The sequence below is a fragment of the Schistocerca gregaria genome, chromosome 1 (assembly GCF_023897955.1).
Source record: "Schistocerca gregaria isolate iqSchGreg1 chromosome 1, iqSchGreg1.2, whole genome shotgun sequence".
Taxonomy (NCBI): domain Eukaryota; kingdom Metazoa; phylum Arthropoda; class Insecta; order Orthoptera; family Acrididae; genus Schistocerca; species Schistocerca gregaria.
The window spans coordinates 360,242,272-360,266,065 of record NC_064920.1 but is presented as its reverse complement, the minus strand read 5'-3'; the positions used below and the strand labels follow the sequence as shown (position 1 = coordinate 360,266,065).

The window sequence follows — 23,794 nt, the reverse complement described above, 5'->3', positions numbered from 1 at the left end:
GAAACGTACAGCATAAAAGCGTACAGTCCGACCTCGTCTGTTGACTGACAGAGACTGCCGATAGTTGAAGAGGGTCGTAATGTGTAATAGTCAGACATCTATCCAGACTATCAGACAGGAATTCCAAACTGCAACAGGATCCACTGCAAGTACTGTGGCAGTCAGGCGGGAGGTGAAAAAAATTTGGATTTAATGGTTGAGAGGCTGCTCATAAGCCACACATCATGCCGGTAAATGCCAAACGACGCGTCGCTTGGTGTAAGGAGCGTAAACATTGGACCACTCAACAGAGGCAAAACATTTGTGTAGTGACGAATCTCGGTACACAATGTGGCGATCCGATGGCAGGATGTGGGTATGGCGAATGCCCAGTTAACGTCATCTGCCAGCGTGTGTAGTGCCATCAGTAAAATTCGGAGGCGGTGGTGTTATCGTATGGTCGTGTTTTTCATGGAGGGGGCTTGCATCCCTTGTTTTGCGTGGCACTGTCACAGCACAGGCCTACATTGTTTTAAGCAAATTCTTGCTTCCTACTGTTTAAGAATAATTCGGGGATGGGGATTGCATCTTTCAACACGATCGAGCACCTGTTCTTAATGCACGGCCTGTGGCGTAGTGGTTACACTACAATAACATCACTGTAATGGACTGGCCTGTACATACTCCTGACCCGAATCGTATAGAACACCTCACCGACCGACATCGATACCTCCCCTCTGCGCAGAATGGGCTGCCATTCTCCAACAAACCTTCCAGCACCTGATTGAACGTATGCCTGCAAGAGTGAAAGCTGTCATCAAGGCTAAGAGTGGGCCAACACCACACTGAATTCCAGCATTACCAATGGAGGACGCCACGAACTTGTAAGTCTTTTTCAGCCAGGTGTCCGGATACTTTTGATCACACAGTGTAGTTAAGGGAGACGTAAACGTATGGGGACTGAAATTCAACAGTTAGAAAAGAAAGAGAAGGAAGAATAGTAGGAGGATACCAACTGGAGAGAACGGAATGAAATGGGAAGTCGTCTTGTAGATTTTTGCACAGAGCATAATCCAATCATTCCTGACACTTGGTTTAAGAGTAATGAAAGAAGGTTGTGCACAGGGGAAAGTACTGAAGTCACCGGAAGATTTTGTGCAAACGAGGAATAGATGAAGAAATCTCGGGCTGACACAGGAATGGCGTTGAAGTCAATGAAATGTTGCATTTGTCGTGTTGCGTCGTAATAACAGTCAAACGTCAATTTCATACGTTAACTTGCTTTCTTTATAGCGCTTTTTGAAGTAGTCTTGTTCTGTGTGTTTCGTTCCGTTGGGTAAACTGGAATGCTGTAGCATCATGGTTTTGCCGCTGGCGAAAATGTATGGGGAAGGCGTATGTGGTGTCTCCTCTTTTACTTTCTACAGCGAATAAATGAGAGTAACTGCATTGAAACGTGACAGAACGTCTGCTGAACGGGTTCCACGTGAGGAACATCCCGAAACTGTGAACACTTGAAGTGTCTGCTGACTAAACACCTGTTAGATAGCAGATTCCATAGGCATACCGGAAGAGAGTACGGTGAAGTTTCACGTGAAAAATTGAATATGAGAGGCTTTGGGCCACATTAGTGCTGCATTTGTGGAATGATGACGTAATGTATATGAAATAACGAATTTCTCAATAATGTTTGACCATTCTAAAAGTAATCCAGCTGATTAGATGCGCCGATTTGTTATTGTTGGTGAGACCTGGATCAACAGCGCCAGAAACGAAGCAGGTATCAAAACCGGCGTCTGTACACCTATAAGGGGGCGTCGATTTTATATGCCGAAAAGGTCGTGGCTAATTTCTTCTGGGAGTTGAAATGGAGTCTTTGTTTTCATTATCTGGGAAAAACAGTAAATAGGGAACTCACCACTCCTCTAACGCAAATGGATGAGACAATACATTAGTAAATGCCTGTATTGCAAATTGTAAAATCACTCTTTAGTACAATGCACATCATCTTAAACCTGTTTTGAAAATTAGAAACTTGATGGAATAAAGAACGAAATGGCCTTTTATAACAACACTTCGTGTGTGTTTCGGTGGACCAGTAGTAAAGTGCCTCAAATCTGAAGGTCACAGGTCGAACTCCCGATCACTCCTAGAATTTTATTTAACAGTTCGTTCACCTCTTGAAATTTTTATTACTGAGCAAAATGCAACTACATTAAACTGAAGGTTTCACGATAATTGATTGGTTACATCAGTTCAGATGGAGCTAACAGCATATCGCCACCAGTAGGACTCTGCCCAGTACAGCATTGTGGTGTTCAGACCAACCTTTAGTTTGCTGACTGCTGTGCGTTTTTAACTGCATTTCGAGAGTGGGATCTAGTCCGGAAAAAAAGTTCAACATACGACATTGACCCAAAACGGGATTACGTCAAAAATTACTGCATGATTCTGATATTATTATTATTATTATTATTATTATTATTATTATTATTATTATTCTATTTATTTGTTTATTTATTTATTTATTTTTTTGCAACTCGTCTCACTCGTCTCACTCGTCTCACTTAACCCTGCTAAGGACGCAGAAAAATTCTCTTATGTGCCAGCATTCTCCAACTCCTTGTGATAGTGTGGTCTGAAGCAGACACTGAACCTCTCAAATCCATGATCAGTCAGTAGCCGAACCTTACAAATTCCCCATAGTTTTTGAATGGGAAACGAGAACTTTATTAGAGAAAGGGTTTTTTTCCAGTTCCTACTCTCGTAAACTGAAACGTTGTGGGGTATTTAACGCGCAGTTTTAGATGTTTCCCCCCTATTTAGTTTTTCTATTCGCAGTGTGCGCTATAGTTGCCTGAAGCAAATTCATGAATAGAATCAGCGGAAGTCGAACTGTGGCTATTAGCACCCCTCTTACAATTACGCGCCTGTCAGACTCCACACGCTGTTCGTAGTTGTCACTGTCCGACATCGAAATTGTACGTTCTGCTTCAGCGATCAGGTCAAAATTCTCTGTTGACATCCTATCTGTCGCTGTGCCATTAATTTCAAATTGAAAGTCGTGGGCATAATGGCATACTTGGACGTTACGTCTTCACTTTGACACGGGATTTTGGCTGTTAATTAAATTATTGTCTGCTCCCTAATGCTTCACACAATATCGGAAACGCGGTGATTTTTTTGAAAGAGATATGGTCACGAATATGAAATTTCATCCGCAGTTACCTAATACGCCAGCTGATTAAGTTCCGTCGCAGTTTATCTGACAGTAATATATGCTTCGTAGCTGCCGCGTTTGTATCTTCTGCATTTACATTGTTCCGACGATGTCCTTGAATAATCGTGTAGTTCCTATGTATGCCATTAGTACGTGAAAATCGGCAAAAGGTTCATTCCTTTAATATTACGTAAGAAGACAATTTTTGTGCTACATACCACATCACGGATTTCGAGTGCAAATACGGATCTCCTATATATCGTTCAGCTTTACGGTGACTAGGTATGCCGTCTGGCTACTTAGAACCAAATTATTCGTTCACAATATTAATGTTTTATTATATAAAATACTTTATTGTATCCATTTTCAACAGGTGGTTTGCGTAGATAGATAAGTGACATCTAAATAACAGCTAATGAAGCCAGATCTAAACTAGCTCACTTTATAGTTCAACGAATTGTAGGGGCACATGCATGACGTCTTGTGCTCTATATATCGTTACGCACAGTTCACGACCTATTTCTATTTCGCTGTCACGTTTTCAGAGTACGGTAGCTACTTTTTAATCAGGGTCGTTCTCAAAGAAGTGAACTGAATGACATTTCTGATAAAGGTATAAGAGTAAATTACCATGTGAAGGAATCGACCATACCTTTTTTGGCTGGAGGGTTAGACACTGAGAGTAGTGTATTTTATGGCTTTTTGCACACACACACACACACACACACACACACACACACACACACACACACACACACACACACACACACACACATACACACAGGGTGTTACAAAAAGGTACGGCCAAACTTTAAGGAAACATTCCTCACACACAAATAAAGAAAATATGTTATGTGGACATGTGTCCGGAAACGCTTATTTCCATGTTAGAGCTCATTTTATCACTTCTCTTCAAATCACATTAACCATGGAATGGAAACACACAGCAACAGAACGTACTAGCGTGACTTCAAATACTTTGTTACAGGAAATGTTCAAAATGTCCTCCGTTAGCGAGGATACATGCATCCACCCTCCGTCGCATGTAATCCCTGATGCGCTGATACAGCCCTGGAGAATGGCGTATTGAATCACAGCCGTCCACAATACGAGCACGAAGAGTCTCTACATTTGGTACCGGGGTTGCGTAGACAAGAGCTTTCAAATGCCTCCATAAATGAAAGTCAAGAGGGTTGAGGTCAGGAGAGCGTGGTGATCCACCTCTACCAATCCATCGGTCACCGAATCTGTTGAGAAGCGTGCGAACACTTAGACTGAAACGTGCAGGAGCTCCATCGTGCATGAACCACATGTTGTGTCGTACTTGTAAAGGCACATGTTCTAGCAGCACACGTAGAGTATCCCGTATGAAATCATGATAACGTGTTCCATCGAGCGTAGGTGGAAGAACATGGGGCCCAATCAAGACATCACCAACAGTGCCTGCCCAAACGTTCACAGAAAATCTGTGTTGATGACATGATTGCACAATTGCATGCGGATTCTCGTCAGCCCACACATGTTGACCGTGAAAATTTACAATTTGATAACATTGGAATGAAGCCGCATCCGTAAAGAGAACATTTGCACTGAAATGAGGATTGACACATTGTTGGATGAACCATTCGCAGAAGTGTACCCGTGGAGGCCAATCAGCTGCTGATAGTGCCTGCACGCGCTGTGCATGGTACATCTGCCAACTCCGCATTTGTAAACATTGCACTGACTGCAAAACCACGTTCGTGATGAACACTAACCTGTTGATGCTACGTACTGATGTGCTTGATGCTAGTACTGTAGAGCAATGAGTCGCATGCCAACACAGGCACCGAAGTCAACATTACCTTCCTTCAATTGGGCCAACTGGCGGTGAATCGAGGAAGTACAGTACATACTGACGAAACTAAAATGAGCTCTAACATGGAAATTAAGCGTTTCCGGACACATGTCCACATAACATCTTTTCTTTATTTGGCCGTACCGTTTTGTAACACCCTTTCAGTATGTGGTTAGTGCCTGATTCCCATGATTATTGACGGTAGCTTGCTTTTAAGTTTCGCACCTTTGTTAGGTCAGTTACTAAGAAACCAATTTCCGCATAACCTTGTGGCAGCGGGTGGAGTACCCCAATACATGAAAGAAAATAGTGTCACGAAAAGTTTTTCAAAGAAGTTAAACTGCTAGTCAGGAAAGATGGACTGTCCACTGAATTTATACAGTACGTTGTTTCATTTCTGAAAGTTCGTTACTGCCATCTGCGTAGATCAGGAGAAAACTCACATGCAAGAAGTATCGTGAATAGCTCTTACCATTTAGTAGATCTGTGTTGGCGAGAGAGCTTTTTCTGCTTGAACCTACATAAGAACTTTAGCAACTCTGCATTATGGTTAATGTTTTTTCAAGTTTTTTTTTTATTTTGAGGTCTAAACATTCATGGTGGTGTCTTTGTTCTGTATCGTGTCTCCCCACCACTTTCGCGCAACGACGCTCTGAGCGTGTTTTTTAGGGAATTAACTAGTTTGAACCTGGGACCTGTTGCTGGTAAGGAGAAGCCAGACCACACATGACATGTAGAATTCAGAAGAGTTCAGTGAGACTAGCGATGATATAACCAAGTATTAAATGATCTCAGCGTCAGCTCCACTGCACTCCCTGTAAAAGAATCTTAATACTAATTAAATCTAGTGGAAGGGATTCAAGGCTTTCCTATTTTTAGTTAGCTGGTAAAATAACGTGTAAAAAGCAGTTAAGTTTACCATTGGAAATTTTATTCTACTCACAAAACATTGTTTATAAATTGCACTATTGATAAAAGGAAGTGATTTAATACAGGATGGTAAAAACCAACTGCGTTCAACAAAAATGTGAACGAATATTCCCTGAATGGGTTTCCAAGTTCTACAATGTATCGAAGAGTGACCTATGCCATATCACATCTATAATCTAGGTTTAAATTAAGTTTCACAAAAGAGAAAACTATCAAAATGGTCTACAGTGACCCTCAGTTATCTTTAATTACTTATCTAACTTGTCGTAAATTACAATGGCTGATGTTGCTTCTCAATAATTATATAACAGAGAAATCATTGCGTTTCAGATTTTCACTTCAAGTGGCAAATGTGAACACCATGAGCTTTAATTTACGATCGACACTAGTATTACGCAAAAAGGAGGTGTAACAGATGAGACTTCTGCAGTTCTGAGTGAAGCCTTATGCGCTCAAAAATGCGGCATCGCGTGCGTTCATTACCTTGTCGGTGTTTAGGCAGCGTCAGGGCGATGGCGGGCAGCACAGCTCCGCTCACCTCGCCGTCTCGGAGGCAACTCTACTCTAACTTCTCCTTACTACAATTTACCGAAGTTGGTTAAAAAAACTATCTGGCTGTGTTTTCATCTGACCAATCAGGGTCTCAATGTTAACTTTAAGCTCCGCCTACAAAAATTCCGTCTATCCAATGAGAAATGTTATACTTTTCGTGGTGGGGAAATATTTTTAAAGTTTGCAACGTAACAAAGACGCGAAAAAGTCTCACGCTAAAACCTGCAGCTGGTGTGGTCCTTTTAGCGTTATCGTAAGATCTATACTGTTTTTCTGGAGGGCTCTAGCTTTTAACATGGGCTGGTGGGTGGTCCTTGACGTAACAGAGGCGCGAAAAAGTCTCACGCTAAAACTGCGGGTGGTGTGCCCTAGTGGTTAGCTGGCGACGTGGGTGTCCAGTCCGTCCCTTATCGTAGGGCCTTCTAGCTTAACACGGTTCTGCTCTCGGCTTCTATTCTCGTTTCTCCCTCGGAACTGCGTCGGTCTCACGGTGGGAAGGTACGAAATGCATTTAGGCATTCTTGTGTTAGTCTGTGGTATTCCATTTGCTCACTCGTTACTCGTATTACTTTGGTTAATTTAATGTCACGATTTATTCGGAGCTATGTGACATACTACTGGATTTGCTTATCATGTCAGGGTTTTCATGGAAGGTGTTGGATTTGCCTGACACCTTACAGAGGCTGTGTTGACACATTAATTTCATTCAGGTGGACCGAACTGCTGCAGCATCAGTTTCTGACTTGTTCACCTGGTTTATGTAACATTCCTACAGATGCAAAACACACAAATTAGCCTATTACAATACAATTAAAAATTGTCCGAATTGTTCCTCAGGGACGTCCAACCTTTTAGCTCACCTGGGCCACAGTGGAAGAAGGAGAGTATTTGCGAGCTACATATAATATACTTAACACTAATAATAACCGCTGAGAGAAAAAAGGAAGACGGTCAAAGACATATAGTTAACGCATTAGAGTAGTTTAGAATTTATTATTTCATGATTCTTTGTTCCAAGAATGCAATATGGAATTAATTAGACATTTTATACAGTGTAGTCGGAAACAGCCTGGAAAGCTGGTAAGGGTGTTGCATGGCTGTTTGTGTTGAGAAATACTCGTTAAGAGTTAATTAGCATTGAAGTTAGTCAGTCACGCCGTTCCGCGCGCGAATTTAAGTGGACCATCAGAGACGGTGTCTCCCGGCGTGGTCTTCGGTTTGCTTTCCTAAAACCGAACGACAGAGCGATACAAAACCTGGCCATGGGACGGTAGTCAAGATCGAACCCGAGCCAAAAACTGAGCAGTCTCGTGCGCTGTCATCTACATTACGAGAACAACTGACACTGTTTGCTTCTGGCGGCCGCTTCAATTTGCGCCCGCAACGGCATAATTGGCTAACCTCAATGCTAATTGTCCGCCTGAAGCTGGATGGTTACGGGCTTGCCTCCTATGCACTGGGCCCGGGTTCGATTCCCGGTCGGGTTGGAGATTTTCTCCCGCTGGGGGACCGGGTGTTATGTTGTCATCATCATCATTTTATCCTCATCATCGGCCGCAAGTCGCCCAATGTGGCGCCGACCTAAAGTAAGACTTGCGCTTGGCGCCCGAACCCGACTGGGACTTCCCGGCCAATAATGCCATACGATCATTTCATTTGAATGCTAATTAACACGGAAGCGACGTGAAGTATCGATTTTTTCCTCAAAAGTTATTTCCCAGTACAATCTACCCTGGAACATCTTTACAAGCTTCTGACTGTTTGTAACCGCTCTGTATATGCTATTTCATTATTATGTTCACCTCTTGGGCGGCATGCGGCCTGCGCACCCTGAGTTGGGAACCCCTCTAAATTTTGGTTATACTAAATGTTAGCTGAATTGTCACTCTTTAAAGACTGTTGGCTACGTAAAGTAGATATCTACGGTTACAACTTCTGGTACACGAGTAGGTTCTTACACTGTTACTAACATATGTGGTCACTCATAGTTTATCTGGTTTCCTTTCAAAATATTTGGAAATAGAAAATGTTTCAACTAAGAACTTTTGAGTTACTTATTTTAGCTAAATTTACCTGCCATGAACCAAACCTTCAGACCATCCTTTTCGTGTAATAATGCACCCTTCGTGACGATCTTTCCACGAATAATGTTGAACTGAACACCGTAAATGAAAACTATGAGTAAAATAATAATAATAATAATAATAATAATAATAATAATAATAATAATAATAATAGCAGTGGTTCAAATAGCATAGTGAAAGGCAAGTTTCTCGTGACGTACACTGAGATGAGAAAAGTCATGGGATACCAATATGGTCGGCCGCTGTGGCCGAGCGGTTCTAGACGCTTCAGTCCGGAACCGCGATGCTGCTACGGTCGCAGGTTCGAATCGTGCCTCGGGCATGGATGTGTGTGATGTCCTTACGTTAGTTAGGTTTAAGTAATTCTAAGTCAAGGGGACTGATGTTAAGTCTCATAGTGCTTAGAGCCATTTAAACCATTTGATACCGATATACAGATGGCAGTAGTATCGTATACAAAAGTATGAAAGGTCAGTGCATTCACGGAGCTGTCATTTGTACTCAGGTGAGTTATGCGAATTGGTTTCCGACGTGTTTATGGCCGCATGAAAGAAATTAACAGATTTTGAACGCGGAATGTAGTTGGTGCTAGACGCATGGGACATTACATTTCGGAAATCCTTAGGGAATTCAGTATCCCGAGATCTGTAAATGTCAAATGTGCCGAGAACACCAAATTTCAGGTATTACCTCTCACCTCGGACAAGGCAGTGGCCGACGGCCTTCACTTAACGCCCGAGAGCAGCGGCGTTTGTATAGAGTAGTCAGTGCGAACAGACAAGCAACACTGCGTGAATTAACTGCAGAAACGAATGTGGGACGTACGACGAATGTATCCGTTAGGACATGGCGGCGAAATTTGTCGTTAATGGGCTATGGCGGCAAACGACCGACGCGAGTGCCTTTGCTAACAGCGCGACGTCGCCTGCAACACCTCTCCTGGGCTCGTGACCCCATCGGTTGGGCCGTAGACTACTGGAAAACAGTGGCCGGGTCGGATGAGGCCCGATTTCAATTGGTAAGACGTGATGTTAGGGTTAGAGTGTGGCGCAGACCTTACGAAGCCAAGGGCTCAATTGTCAATAAGGCATTGTGCAAGTTGCCGTTGGTTCCTTAATCGTTGGGCTGTGTCTGCAGGAATAGTCTGAGTTCTCTGGTCCAACGGTACCGATCATTCATTGGTAACTGTTAGTTCAGCAACTTGGAGACCATTTGTAGTCAGTGATGGAATACATGTTCCCAAACAACGATGGAATATTTATGGATGACAATGCGCCATATCAACGGGCCATAGTTGTTTGAGATTTTTTTGAAGAACATTTTGGACAGTTCAAGCGAATGATGTGGCCGCTCAGACCGCCCGATATGAACATTTATGGGACATAATCGAGAGGTCAGTTCGTGCACAAAATCCTGCATCAGCAACACTTTCGCAATTATGGACGACTGTAGTGACAGCATGGCTCCACATTTCTGCAGAGACTTCCAACGACTTGCTGAGTGCATGCCACGTTCAGTTGCTCCACGAGGCCGGGGAAAAGGAAGTCTGACACGCTATTAGGAGGTACTCCACGATTTATGTTGCCGTAGTGTGTAACTTACATCAAACTAAAGAAATAGGTCGGTAACGGTAGCTATAGCGGTGCTACTTTGCTCTTGTTTTGATCATCAGTCCGAAGACTGGTTAGATACACATCACCACGCTAACCTGCGCTGTGCAAGCCTCTTCCCCCCTGAATAACTTTTGCAGCCTACATCCATTTGAACCTCCCTACTGTTTTCGAGCTAAGCACCACAGTTCCCTCCACTATCAAACAGGCGTTTCGTTGATGCCTCAAGATGTGCCCTATCAACCGATCCCTTCCTTTGTTCAGGTTTGGTCACAATTCCCGCCACCTCCCCCTTCCCCCAATCTGGATTCAGTACCTCCTCAGTAATTATCCGACCTACCGATATAATCTTTAGCGCCGTTCTGTAGCGCCACAGTTAAAAATCTTCTATTCTACGTTTCACTACTGTAAAATGCTACGCTCCTGATATATACCTTCAAAAAGGAGTTCCTAACATTTATGTTAATACTCAGTATTAACAACTTTCTCCTTTCCAGAAACGTGTTGCTTGCTGTTGCCAGTCTACATTGTATATCCTCTCTTAATTCGGCCATCATCAGTTATTCTGCTGCCTAAATATCAAAATTCATCTACTACTTTACCACTCCTTCAAAAATGTGATGGACCTTTATTAAATGTGTTAGCATTTCCGTGTGTTCTAGTGTTTAGCTCATTCCTATTAATGATTCTCTTTTCCATCTCTCTTGTTATTAACTTTGCTGTGACGTGCTATGCAAGAATGCGTGGCTCTTCTCAACACTATTTGTCAGAAGTGGCACAGCGCGCGGTAGTGTTATGTTGCCTCCTGCAACAGACCACTTGTGTTGAACGGAAATCGCGCTATAGCATTAACTAGCCAGCTGTGTGGATGAATTAGTGGGGTTAGGAAGAGGAGGGAGGGCTGCCGGGCTTATGTATACAACCCGTGTCGAGCCAATGGCTGTCCTGAGACCTCAGTCTGAGACAGAGAGCGTCGTAAGCCTGTACGAAGAAGCCTACAATGACTGGTGCGTAAAATGTAATTACTAAACACTGTGTAGTCTCACTTGCAACAGAAAACGTTTGGGGGGGACGCATGCATTGTGAAAGTAAAAGAAACCTTTTTCTGGACGTTACGGGACGCAAGTAGCTCAGTCCTCACCATAATGGAACGCGTTAGTCTAAAACGCAACGAAAGAGTTATTCTAACAGTGAATTGACAGTATACAGTTCCCACATCATCAATTCAGTCTCGTTACGTCGTCGTCAATGGACATATCCGCTTTAAACGGCAGTACGTGTAGTCATGGACTCATGGTAACTCCAGCTAATACTGCACTGAGAGGAAATTAACTCTGCGGATGGAGGCGGGCGTTAAATTTAACGTCTTCCGCTCTAATTATGATTCGAGTTTTTGCAGAAGTTCAACCTTCTTTGGTGCCGTCTTAAATCGAGATAGCGATCTGCTAACGGTGTCTGTGATGCCTCACCTTCAATATGTCACTGACAAAAAAGGTGTGGCTATAGCCAAGGAGTAATGCACGGCGCCCGCAGCGCGGTCAGGACTGCGTCGGTTTGTAGCACCAAAGGAAGTGGGAGTCTCAAGCAGACTGATAGAGGAAAATACAATACGTTTACGTCGAGAGATGAATAACAAGGCTTCATTCTTTTTGTCACGAAGGTGGAAGTAACGCGACCTATCTTGTTACTAGGCGTCAGTAGCAAGTTGCGAAGTGCAAGAGAACTCGATTTTTCTCTTACTGCAAAATCTGGCAACTAATTTTCTATACAAGCATATGTAATATGTTACGTTCAGGTGCAGGATTATGTCGTGTCATACATCGGTCTCATTCGTTTCCACGGTATTAATAATATACCGGGTGATCAAAAAGTCAGTATAAATTTGAAAACTTAATAAACCACGGAATAACGTAGATAGACAGGTAAAAATTGACTCACATGCTTGGAATGACCTGGGGTTTTATTAGAACCAAAAAAAAAATTGCTAGACGCGTCAATGATCTCTTGCGCGCGTCGTTTGGTGATGATCGTGTGCCCAGCCGCCACTTTCAACATGCTTGGCCTCCCAGGTCCCCAGACAACAGTCCGTGCGATTATTGACTTTGGGGTTACCTGAAGTCGCAAGTGTATCGTGATCGACCGACATCTCTAGGGATGGTAAAAGACAACATCCGACGCCAATGCCTCACCATAACTCTGGACATGCTTTACAGTGCTGTTCACAACATTATTCCTCGACTACAGCTATCGTTGAGGAATGATGGACATATTGAGCATTTCCTGTAAAGAACATCATCTTTGCTTTCTCTTACTTTGTTATTTTAATTATTGCTATTCTGATCAGATGAAGCGCCATCCATCGGACATTTTTTGAACGTTTGTATTTTTCTGGCTCTAATAAAACCCCATGTCATTCCAAGCTTGTGTGTCAATTTGTACCTCTCTATATACATTATTCCGTGATTTATTCAGTTTTCAAATTTATACTGACTTTTTGGTCACCCGGTATTTAAGAAATACTGCAATCATGGACATGTGGTTTATACCACTTTGAGCTGCAAAGTTTTCCAGACGGTGACGAATCGAAACAAGGTGCATGAAAAAAATTATTTTATTTCGTAGCAGCTTTTGGTGTTATATGTAAAAATGGAATTTCTACATTGATAGAGGCGGTAGTGATCATGTAATGTTGATGTGTTTCTTAGATTTGCAGCCTGTTCATGTTGCTAGAGTTGCATGACGTTTTGTGTGATAAACTTCACCGTGTCATCATGTCAAACATTTCTAAAACCTCGAGATACAATTTAAAAAGTAGTAATAACTATCACAAGACTGAAGTTATAAGTTTATGGTAACTAATGTTGTGTATGGAATGCTTACCTGCATGTCATGGTGCAAAATGCGTCGCTTGATAGTTAACAACGTTGGCAGAATTGACGCTCTTTACTTGATGTTGTACTCGTATATTAAAGTTAGGCGTAAAACCGTTTTAATGATCTCATCCAGGAACTTGAGATCTGGAATCAAATTTTTGAGATATTGTACTCCACTTTCATTCCTCCCCATACGTAGTGCTCGGCAATTTCAGAATTGTTAGGCCGCGTGAGACTCGGTTATATTCGATGTTCATCGAAGTGGTTATTAACATTCTGAATGGTTTGCTCTGTATATACATGTCCACACTCGCAGAGAATATTGTACATGTCTGTTTTTCGCAACCTAAACCACTCTTCACGGAACCGAACAGTTTCCTGGTTTTATGTGTGAATGAAACTCGCATTTTTCTTTATAGTACGTCGAGGTTCGTACAACTTTTAACTCTATTTATGGAAGAAATTTTTTTGTGATCGTTTTCTCCCCAATCGCGTCTGTTCTCTTTTAGAACTTTCTACTCGCCCAGACGCCATTGAAATGCTTTAAGTCAAAAAGCGTTCAACCCCACAGCGATCTAAATTTAACTAGTAATTTACCGAAACATCTCAGCCTGGCAAAAAAAAAAAAAAAATTCTACGTTTTTGAGTACCATCACTCGGTTCTGAACCCTGGAGACATTTCAACAATTGTTACGCTGGGAAAATCTTAAAGTTGAGATCCTGCGTTTTTGTTTTTTGTTGATATAACTCTGTTTCATGAGAGACCATCAGAAAAAAATCCGATTTTTAAAAAGGTACTACGACCTAAATATAGTTGTAGCGGTGTCTGATGTCATTATGAGATTTATCACAAGCATTCGAAATACGCGTAGGATTGTAAGTTAGAATTTTCTCACGGAAATATCGTCAGATTAAAATTTCGGATACTGCACAACTCCCTGGGATCCACACTGAATAGAATTAACAAAGCAGATAGAGAAGGTTCATCGGTTATTTGTGCGATTAATCGCGATTTTATTTAGGTAGATCGAATGTGCCACAGGTATGCCCAACAGGGTCTTATGTGAGATGCCAAAAGAAAGGTGCTTTGCTTCGTAAGATGTGAGTTCGAGACTCCACATTCTTAGAGGAGCTATGGAAGAACCAATGCTTGCTGCATATATAGGAATTAGATAAATCTGGACTCGTATGGAAGTGTGCAGGCATTCGTCCTGTCTGCGCACCATCGGCGATTGGAACAGGCAGGCAGACTAATGATACTGGTCAAGTACGAATCTTTTGCCCCACAGTTGTGACTTAATCTATGGGGTGAAGTGTGTTATGAAAACAGGTGTCATTTAATAGCCGTGTGAGAAACCTGGTCTACAATGTGCAGGATATTAGCTGGCGCTTTTGTGTTACAGGAATGAAGACGTAGAGGAAGAAAGGAAGATTATTGTTTAAGATCCCGTCGACGACAAAGTCAATACAGACTGAGCGCAAGCCCAGGTTGGGGAAGGATAGAGGTGGTTATTGGCGCTGCTATTGGAACAAAACCATGCTGGCTTTCTCCTTAACTGATAAGTGGCGGTGGAGGAATACTGGAAAAACAGGAACTAGTGGAACGTTATGGGGGTGATACGATATTACGCAGAATAGGACACGCATGCCAATTATCGCTCACAACTGTGAGTGAGGTTCGATTCCTCCCTCGGGCATGGGTGTTTGTGCTTGTCCTTAGGATAATTTAGGTTAAGTAGTGTGTAAGCTTAGGGACTGATGATCTTAGCACAAGATTTCACACACATTTGAACATTTTTTTCCCGCGAGGGTTCTACCAATGAACCGAATTCTGTCGCCTGTTTTGGCTATGACTTTACCTACAAGCTGTATGACCGTTCCATTTCACAACCCTATATTTCAGGCACTGCTCAAAATCTTTCAGCCAAGATGATGATGTTGTTGTTGTGGTCTTCAGTCCTGAGACCAGCTCTCCATGCTACTCTATCCTGTGCAAGCTTCTTCATCTCCCAGTACCTACTGCAGCCTACATCCTTCTGAATCTGCTTAGTGTATTCATCTCTTGGTCTCCCTCTACGATTTTTACCCTCCACGCTGCCCTACAATACTAAATTGGTGATCCCTCGATGTCTCAGAACATGTCCTACCAACCGGTCCCTTCTCTTTGTCAAATTGTGCCACAAACTCCTCTTCGCCCCAATTCTATTCAATACTTCCTCATTAGTTATGTGATCTACCCATCTAATCTTCAGCATTCTTCTGTAGCACCACATTTCGAAAGCTTCTATTCTCTTCTTGTCCAAACTATTTATCGTCCATGTTTCACTTCCATACACGGCTACACTCCATACAAATACTTTCAGAAATGACTTCCTGACACTTAAATCTGTACTTGATGTTAACAAATTTCTCTTCTTCAGAAACGCTTTCCTTGCCATTGCCAGTCTACATTTTATATCCTCTCTACTTTGACCATCATCAGTTATTTTGCTCCCCAAATAGCAAAACTCCTTTACTACTTTAAGTGTCTCATTTCCTAATCTAATTCCCTCAGCATCACCCGATTTAATTCGACTACATTCCACTATCCTCGTTTTGCTTTTCTTGATGTTCATCTTATATCCTCCTTTCAAGACACTATCCATTCCGTTCGACTGCTCTTCCAAGTCCTTTGCTGTCTCTGACAGAATTACAATGTCATCGGCGAACCTCAAAGTTTTTATTTCTTCTCCATGGATTTTAATACCTATTCCGAATTTTTCTTTCGTTTCCTTCACTGCTTGCTCAATATACAGATTGAATTACATTGGGGAGAGCCTACAACCCTGTCTCACTCCCTTCCCAACCACTGCTTCCCTTTCATGTCCCTCGACTCTTATAACTGCCATCTGGTTTCTGTACAAATTGTAAATAGCCTTTGGCCCCCTGTATTTTACCCCTGCCAACTTCAGAATTTGAAAGAGAGTATTACAATCAACACTGTCAAAGGCTTTCTCTAAGTCTACAAATGCTAGAAACGTAGGTTTGCCTTTCCTTAATCTTTCTTCTAAGATAAGTCGTAGGGTCAGTATTGCCTCACGTGTTCCAACATTTCTAAGGAATCCAAACTGATCTTCCCCGAGGTCAGCTTCTATCACATTTTCCATTCGTCTGTAAAGAATTCGCATTAGTATTTTGTAGCTGTGACTTATTAAACTCATAGTGTGGTAATTTTCACATCTGTCAACGCCTACTTTCTTTGGGTTTGGGATTATTATATTCTTCTTGAAGTCTGAGGGTATTTCGCCTGCCTCACACATCTTGCTCGTCAGATGGTAGAGTTTTATCAGGACTGGCTCTCCCAAGGCTGTCAGTAGTTCTAATGAAATGTTGTCTACTCCGGGAGCCTTGTTTCGACTCAGGTGTTTCAGTGCCCTGTCAAACTCTTCAGGCAATATCATATCTCCCATTTCATCTTCATCTACATCCTCTTCCATTTCCATAATGTTGTCCTCAAGGTCTTCGCCCTTGTGTTCACTTGAATCTCTATATACTCCTTCCACCTTTCTGCTTTCCCTTCTTTGCTTAGAACGGGGTTTCCATCTGAACTCTTGATATTCGTGCAAGTGGTTCTCCTTTCTCCAAAGGTCTCTTTAATTTTCCTTTAGGCTGTATCTGTCTTACCCCTAGTGAGATAAGCCTCTACGTCCTTACATTTGTCCTATAGCCATCCCTGCTTGGCCATTTTGCACTTACTGTCGACATCATTTTTGAGCCAAGATGTGAGGATTGCTATATAAACTGTCTCGTTTTGATGCACTGTCTACTGCTTTAGCGTTTACTTTGATGCGGAAATCGAGGATCGATCCACTTTTTGTGAGACGGCCGCCCACTGCTGTGTCGGTGGCTACATCTGAATTTGGTTGTCGAGCCTCTAGCACACGGACTGGTCTCCGTCGCACGCATTAGGCAATGGAGCAGCAGTGGCAGCCTCCGCCTTCCACGGCGTCCACCCTGCTGTGGCGGCAACAGCGACGGGTCGATTGCGCGAGAAGTCGACCAGCGTGGTTCGACCGTCGGCGAACACACGTGCGAGAGCGCCGCCGGCTAGCCGCCAGTGCTCAGCCGACGCTCAGCCCGGCAACATCTGAGCGAGTGTGCGCTAAGCCGTCGTGCTCACAGTTCCGTCCTCGCGTGCCTCCCCGCACAGCATAATATATATATTATCTGTGCAGTAGTGTTCCTATATCGCATTGCTCACCAGGGATGCGCGTCGACCGCTGCTGCAGCCCGACTCTCGCCAACCACATCTGCCGTGCCAGTCTGCGGTAGCCACACGGTTAGAAGCCGACCAGGAGCCTGTGGTGATGCTACAGCATAAGCCGCTATCGCTCGCTTCCCGTTCTCTCGGTCGCATCAACAATTTGGATCGCCTTGTGACTGCCTTGTGTTCACTTGAATCGCGTGGGTAGCGGATACCTAGGAAACCAATGTGCTACACGTTCCCTCCAAGAATCTTACCGGAAGCCAGTCAGATGCCTTCTCCCATCTATCTTCTACGTGATTTTTATTCTTTTCTTCCGTGTCATTTTATCTCCTCGTGTCTAGCGCATCTTTTCTGTTGACTGTTTACGATTGCTTTTCGCACTAATAGAGGACTCATTTGCACATAACCTTTATCGATGCCTGATCTTTTTGTCTCTTCTTGCAATACATCACCTCATCAGAATCTCTCCACTTGAAATATTTACAGTTTCGTGCTCGAGCGTGGTAGCTTAAGACATGGACTCGCTTTCTGGCCACTAATCTGCTGTTCTGTTTTGGTTGCTCTTGCATCATTCGTGTCATATGTTGGATTTAGTAAGTGTCTTTTTTTAGGTTCACTAATTTCGTTCCCCATACGTGTTTTTCGATTGTATAGAATCGCATATAGGATTCACGATTTTCACTTTCTCGCTGTAATGAAACTCGTTCGCTTTTCGTAATATTCACTTTCTCTTATCGTTCAATAGCAAATAAGTATTGACAATAATAGCTCCAGTATGGTATAATCCTCACATATGTTGTGCCCTTATAGGACTGGTAATATTGACTTATTTTCAAGATGGTGCAATGGTATGTAAACATTGTTCTGTTTAAAACAGCACTCGGAAATGACTAGAATGGAAACTTGTTCATTGCAGATAGGTGGACTTTTAATGTCGTTGCATTAAAAAAAATTACGGTAGTTGTAAAGTTTACTGCCCAGAGCACTTTGCGTGTGCTAGTTTGTTTCCTTGTTACCCTTCTGTAAACAGTGATAGCGTCTCAAGTTGCGTTACACTTCATAAACTTACTTCCATACTTGTTCATTTTCGTTTGTTTATCCGTACGTTTGCAAGTGTAGCGATTATTTTTATTACTATGACTCGCATAGACAAGTGAATAGTACAGAAATCTTGCTGCTTCAGCGAAATCGGTTCAATTATGAAATTACAGAACGATTGAGACCAACTGCACCAACTTTATTGTCTCTTCACGAATTCTCCGATTGTAAATTAGCTGTGCCTGACGGGTAAAACTGGACGAAGAAACTAGACATGTCCTCTATTTCAAGAGGTAGGCTGGCGTAGATTATTTGTACTGTCTCAGAACAGTCGTTTTATCCATGGGATTTTGCCCTTTGTGCTGACCGATGTGGCATTGGTAAAACGAAGAATAGCGTCGTTACTAAACAGATAGTTGACAATAGCGTCGTTACTAAACAGATAGCCGGCCGCGGTGGTCTCGCGGTTCTAGGCGCGCAGTCCGGAGCCGTGCGACTGCTACGGTCGCAGGTTCGAATCCTGCCTCGGGCATGGATGTGTGTGATGTCCTTAGGTTAGTTAGGTTTAAGTAGTTCTAAGTTCTAGGGGACTGATGACCACAGCAGTTGAGTCCCATAGTGCTCAGAGCCATTTGAACCATTTTTGAACTAAACAGATAGTTGACAAAAGCGAAATATTGTGTAAATGCTCGTGAAAGTTTACAACATAAACAGCACAATAATATTCACAGCTCGGCTCTCACTCTGGGAAAATTTGTGAACAAAGCACAGTCTATCTCGGCCGAACAGGGCTCTTCTTCTGTAAAATGTGGAGGGCGCTGTAGGTGACAACAATTACCGGCATCAGCTGATACGCATCGTCAGAACTGCAATTGACGCCGGCGATCCTCTCCATGATTTAGATCGTTCCGAAGACGTGCATCAACGGATGCCGGTGGTGCTATCATACCATCCATATTGTATATTCCGTACACGAATACGACCCATTCAGCCGATACCGGTCGTTACAATAAATATACTTATTGCAGATTGTGCTTTGTTGATACATTTACATCAAAAAACGAGTCCACCTGCCCTGGTGACATGGCCGCTTCCCTGAAAACTAAAAATTGTGAATCCCGATTACGTTTTGCAAATGACTGGAAAAGTGTCAGTCGGCTGGATACGGTTCTCGAAAATGTCGGAAGTTTGTTCCAATTATGGATGTGCGTTGTTGGCAAATTGTCGATGCTGATTTAGATTTAATGGTGGATGTCGTAATATCGATGGCCAGTAACAATGGATTCTAAAATATCGATGTTAAAAACTGAAATGCCGAATTTCTAGAATGGCATATAAAGCAATGTACAGATATATCTAATATATTTATCAGCCTTAAACACAACAATGATCAAGATTACGTAACCTACAACATTGTATCTACAGACTAAAAAAGACGTTTTCGAAAGACATTTACCCTTCAGTCTCTTTTGACAGGGAGCATACCCTGCTTGAAAACAGTCTGGAAAGTGATGATGTGGCTATACAGGTAAAATATTTAAGTGCAGTTTTTTTAATAATTTCATACTCCTAATAGATCGCATTTAAATCTAGAAGGCAAAACAATGATTTTACTTGCGTTTCTATTACAGTTCGCACATTATTCTTCTTTGTGCTATTTTATCGTTCAATTCACAAATCAAATTTGGTTTCTCAGTTTACCCAAGCTGCTCACACTACTTGACATCGCGAAAGCACGAAGTGAGTGAAGAATAAAAAGTAGTCCACACACAGCTACAACACTAGCCAATGGTTTCAGTTCCACTTTACCTTCCCATGCCCACAACTGACAAGTCATAAATGTGTTGGACTTGTGTTGTTTCGCAGTGAAGAAAATGCTGACTGGTTACAAGCAGCCTGGTCTTTTTGCGAGCATGATGGTCGATCCACGTTTTAAATACTTCAGTTTCGATATTGTACCGTTTCATCCATGTTTAAACGTGAAATATCGATGTTAATCGAACATCCTTGGATGCGATCTCCTGCAAATATGACGCTCTACGTGTCGAAGAATTATTGTCTCTGTTGTCAGCTCTTGGGCTCGCAACCCATAACAACCCTTAGCCGTTTGGGCCGGCCGAGAAAAAGCCTCTTCTCGCTACGTCGCTTTATCTCGGAATTAATGCCTCCGGTTGCGGGTGATTGCGACCGATTGATGTAGCGAGGTAGAGTTTCTAGGGTGTGGAATTCGCGAGGAGCGGCAGTTGCATAATGCTCACGTTGGTCGACCCCGTGAGCCGCGCCGCCGCGATGCAGTCCCGCCGGCAGACGCCGCGTAAGAAACGCACGCCGGACGGCCGCCTGCTCGCCATGTGGTCTTCGGCGTCGGGCCTCGCTCTCGTATCGATTGGCCGTGTCGTCGGCCCGTGCGTAAAGACCTCCCCCGACACACGCGCCGGGCCCATCACGCCACCCTTCTGTTGTGGCCTCTGCCAAGTCACTCCACTAGGAGCACAGCCTCGTGTGAAACGGAGATGGCCCCTTCTTGTGCTCTCCATTCTCGAGCTATCCCTTCCAGTAATATTTGAAGAACGGAAAAACTGGTAGTAGCCGAGCTCGTAGAAGATCAGTTTGGGTTGTGGAGAAATGTAGAAACACGCGAGGTCACACTGTCCCGACGATTTTTTTTTGGCAGTGAATGTCTGAAGAAAGGAAAACCTACTTTTGCAGCATGTCCAGACTTAAAGAAACCTTTTGTTAAGTGTTGGACGCAATACACTCTTTGAATCTCTGAAGGTAACGGGGCTAAAGTACGGTAGTTGTAACAGTCGAAAGACGAGAAAGGGGAGCAGTAGTTGAGTAGAGAACGAGACAGGGTTGTAGTGCGTAATCAGCTTTGTTCGATCTGTGCACTGACTAAGCAATAGAGGAACCGAGAAGAAATTTGGCAAGGGATGTAAATTCGGCCAGAGACTGCTAGGTCTTGGAACAGCAATTGAACGGGATGGATAATGTTTAGCTGAATAGCAACAAAAGTAAAACCAGTCGTCCATTCGCCTTCCCCATTACAATCCATACATGCTCGTTCCATTTCGTATCGCTTTACAACGTTACGCCCATATATTTAAACGACGTGCCTGTGGGACACTACTGATGCTGTTCGAACATTACCGGTTCGTTTTCCGTACTCACCTCCAATAACTTACATTTTTATATATTTAGAGCTAGCTGTCATTCATCACACCAACGATAAATCTTGTCTAAGTCGTCTTGTAACCCTCAACTTCGACGCCTTAGCGCACACCACAGCATCATCAGCAAACAACAGCAGATTGCTGCCCACCTGACAATAACAATGTCTCTGATGAGCACTCGCAGTCGACAACAACCTACGGGGTTCTATTACTTAAGAAGTTCTCGAACCGCTCATATTTGGGAACCTATCCTGTATGCTCGAACCTTCGTTAACAATCTACAATGTGACACCGTGTCAAATGCTTTTAGGAAACCAAGGACAGTAGAATCTGCATGTTGCTCTTCATCAATAGTATATAGGGTTTTCGACTGTTGCCGTCCCGAACACAATCTCCACATCTCTCACCTAGTGAAAATATCTGGTAATGCGATGTCGAGAGGCTGGCTTGCTATCACCCGCTAGGCACTACGATGGGTGAACAGTATGGCACAGAGTTGAAGCAGCGCGCGCGCCCGCGAACACACACACACACACACACACACACACACACACACACACACACACACACACACACCAATCAAATAACCAAAGATCGTTCGCGCCTCTCTTTGTATAGACTGAACATCCCCTGAGAGTTGGGTCTGATATGGGATTGAGACTTATTGCAATGAACATGGCACTAAGCATGGATGGTATATCTATTCTCTTTCACATAGTTTACGCCGAAGAATTGGACCCCTTCCGTGGCTCGTGTATATGGAGAAACTCTCGCGCAGCGATCCTTCCCTGGTGGCTGGAAAAGTTCGCGATTCACTCGTGCTTATAAAGAGAGTGTGAGAAAGGATGCGCAGAACTCAAACCACTATCACTAACGTCCATCTTTGCACATAGAATTTCAGAAAAATCACATAAGTAACACTGGATGCCTAATGTTTAACAGAAACGACAGGAATGTCGTGGGCCTCAAGGGTGCATAATACGGCTGGTTATGTTCTCAATATATAAATGGTTCATCAGATAGATCAGTGCCATTCCATGAATGGTTTATCAGACGGGATTAGCGGCACTCTTTTCCGCTCACGCTCTGTTGCCTGTGCGGAAGAACTGTTGCTGTACGATTGTAAGGAAGTGCAGAAAGATTTCCACTTGGCGCGCAGAATATGAATTCTACTTAAATATGAGTAAATCCAAGTTAACGTTCATCGCAGTGTAACAGAGCAGGATAGAATTCGATTAAAAGAACATGGTAAAACTTCTGTGGTTTGTCATGCCTTTGAAATACCAAGGAATGATACTACGAAGTAATCGGAATTGGTGCTGTGGGAAGACAGATTTGTTGGGCGGTCCGCGGAAACTGCGATGCGTTTGTAACGTAAACCGCACATAAAATGCTGTTGCGACCAATTCTCTAACCAATTGCCATAGACACGTTAAACCAACTTGTCTTCTTTTTTGTTATGGTAGTCACTACGCTTTGGCAGACTTGAACAGTGCCGAGATACGGTGGTACTTTGGTACAAAGCAATAAAGCAATGTTATCGTGATACAAAAGGAATTTTCATTTCCTGGACATTTGAAGTACCATGAAGTTTTCCGCGTATGATGATGTATACAGGGAAGTCACAACGCTAGAAAACTGTAGCTACGTTTGTTGCAAGGAGTGGCAATGGACCCCTCAACATAAACAAATGTAAAGGATTGCGTGTCAGTAGGCAGAAAGATTCGCTATAATAAGCACGAGCGGGTCATAGAGATGATCAATCAACTCCAGTGTCAGTGTGAGAGACGTTCTGTATCACGGTGTGGATTACTGCTAAAGTTCCGAGAGCGTACCTTCCTAGATGAGTGAACAATTATATTGCTTAACCCCAAGTATATCTCGCGAAAAGACCATGAAGATAGAATTAGTTTGTCGAGCCCACGCGTAGGCTTACCGACAGTCGCTCTTCCCGCGAAACATTCGCTACTGGGACAGGAAAGGAGGCGAGTGGCAGTGGTACACAAAGTATCTTCCGCCACACACCGCAAGATGACTTACTGAGTGTAGACGTACATGAGAATCCACAGGCTCCTAGTGAAAACGGCGAAAGAGATGGCGGAGCGCTTAAGTCCTGGAATCACATTCGGTAGAACGGCTGTTCAAATGCTCATCCGGGCAGCAGTTTTCCGTTTTTTGCCCAAATCCATTGATGGAAATGCAGGGGTGATTTCTATCTAAAGCACACGACCGATTTACTTAACCATTCCGAG

The 23,794-nt window shown here is 43.2% G+C and overlaps 1 protein-coding gene across 5 annotated transcripts in view; it reads left to right on the top strand.

Moving 5' to 3' along the window:
• Window positions 1-23,794, top strand: part of LOC126346074 (leucine-rich repeat serine/threonine-protein kinase 1) — a 365,038-nt gene that overhangs the window by 70,173 nt on the left and 271,071 nt on the right. Inside the window, exon 1 of one of the 5 annotated variants that reach the window (XM_050002158.1) lies at window positions 17,178-17,403. The exons of 3 other annotated variants lie outside the window; for them this stretch is intronic. The gene's annotated coding sequence lies outside the window, so the exon portion shown is untranslated. Of the gene's footprint in view, window positions 1-17,177; window positions 17,404-23,794 lie in introns of those variants that run through there. One more of the 5 variants, XM_050002160.1, reaches the window with a different exon arrangement.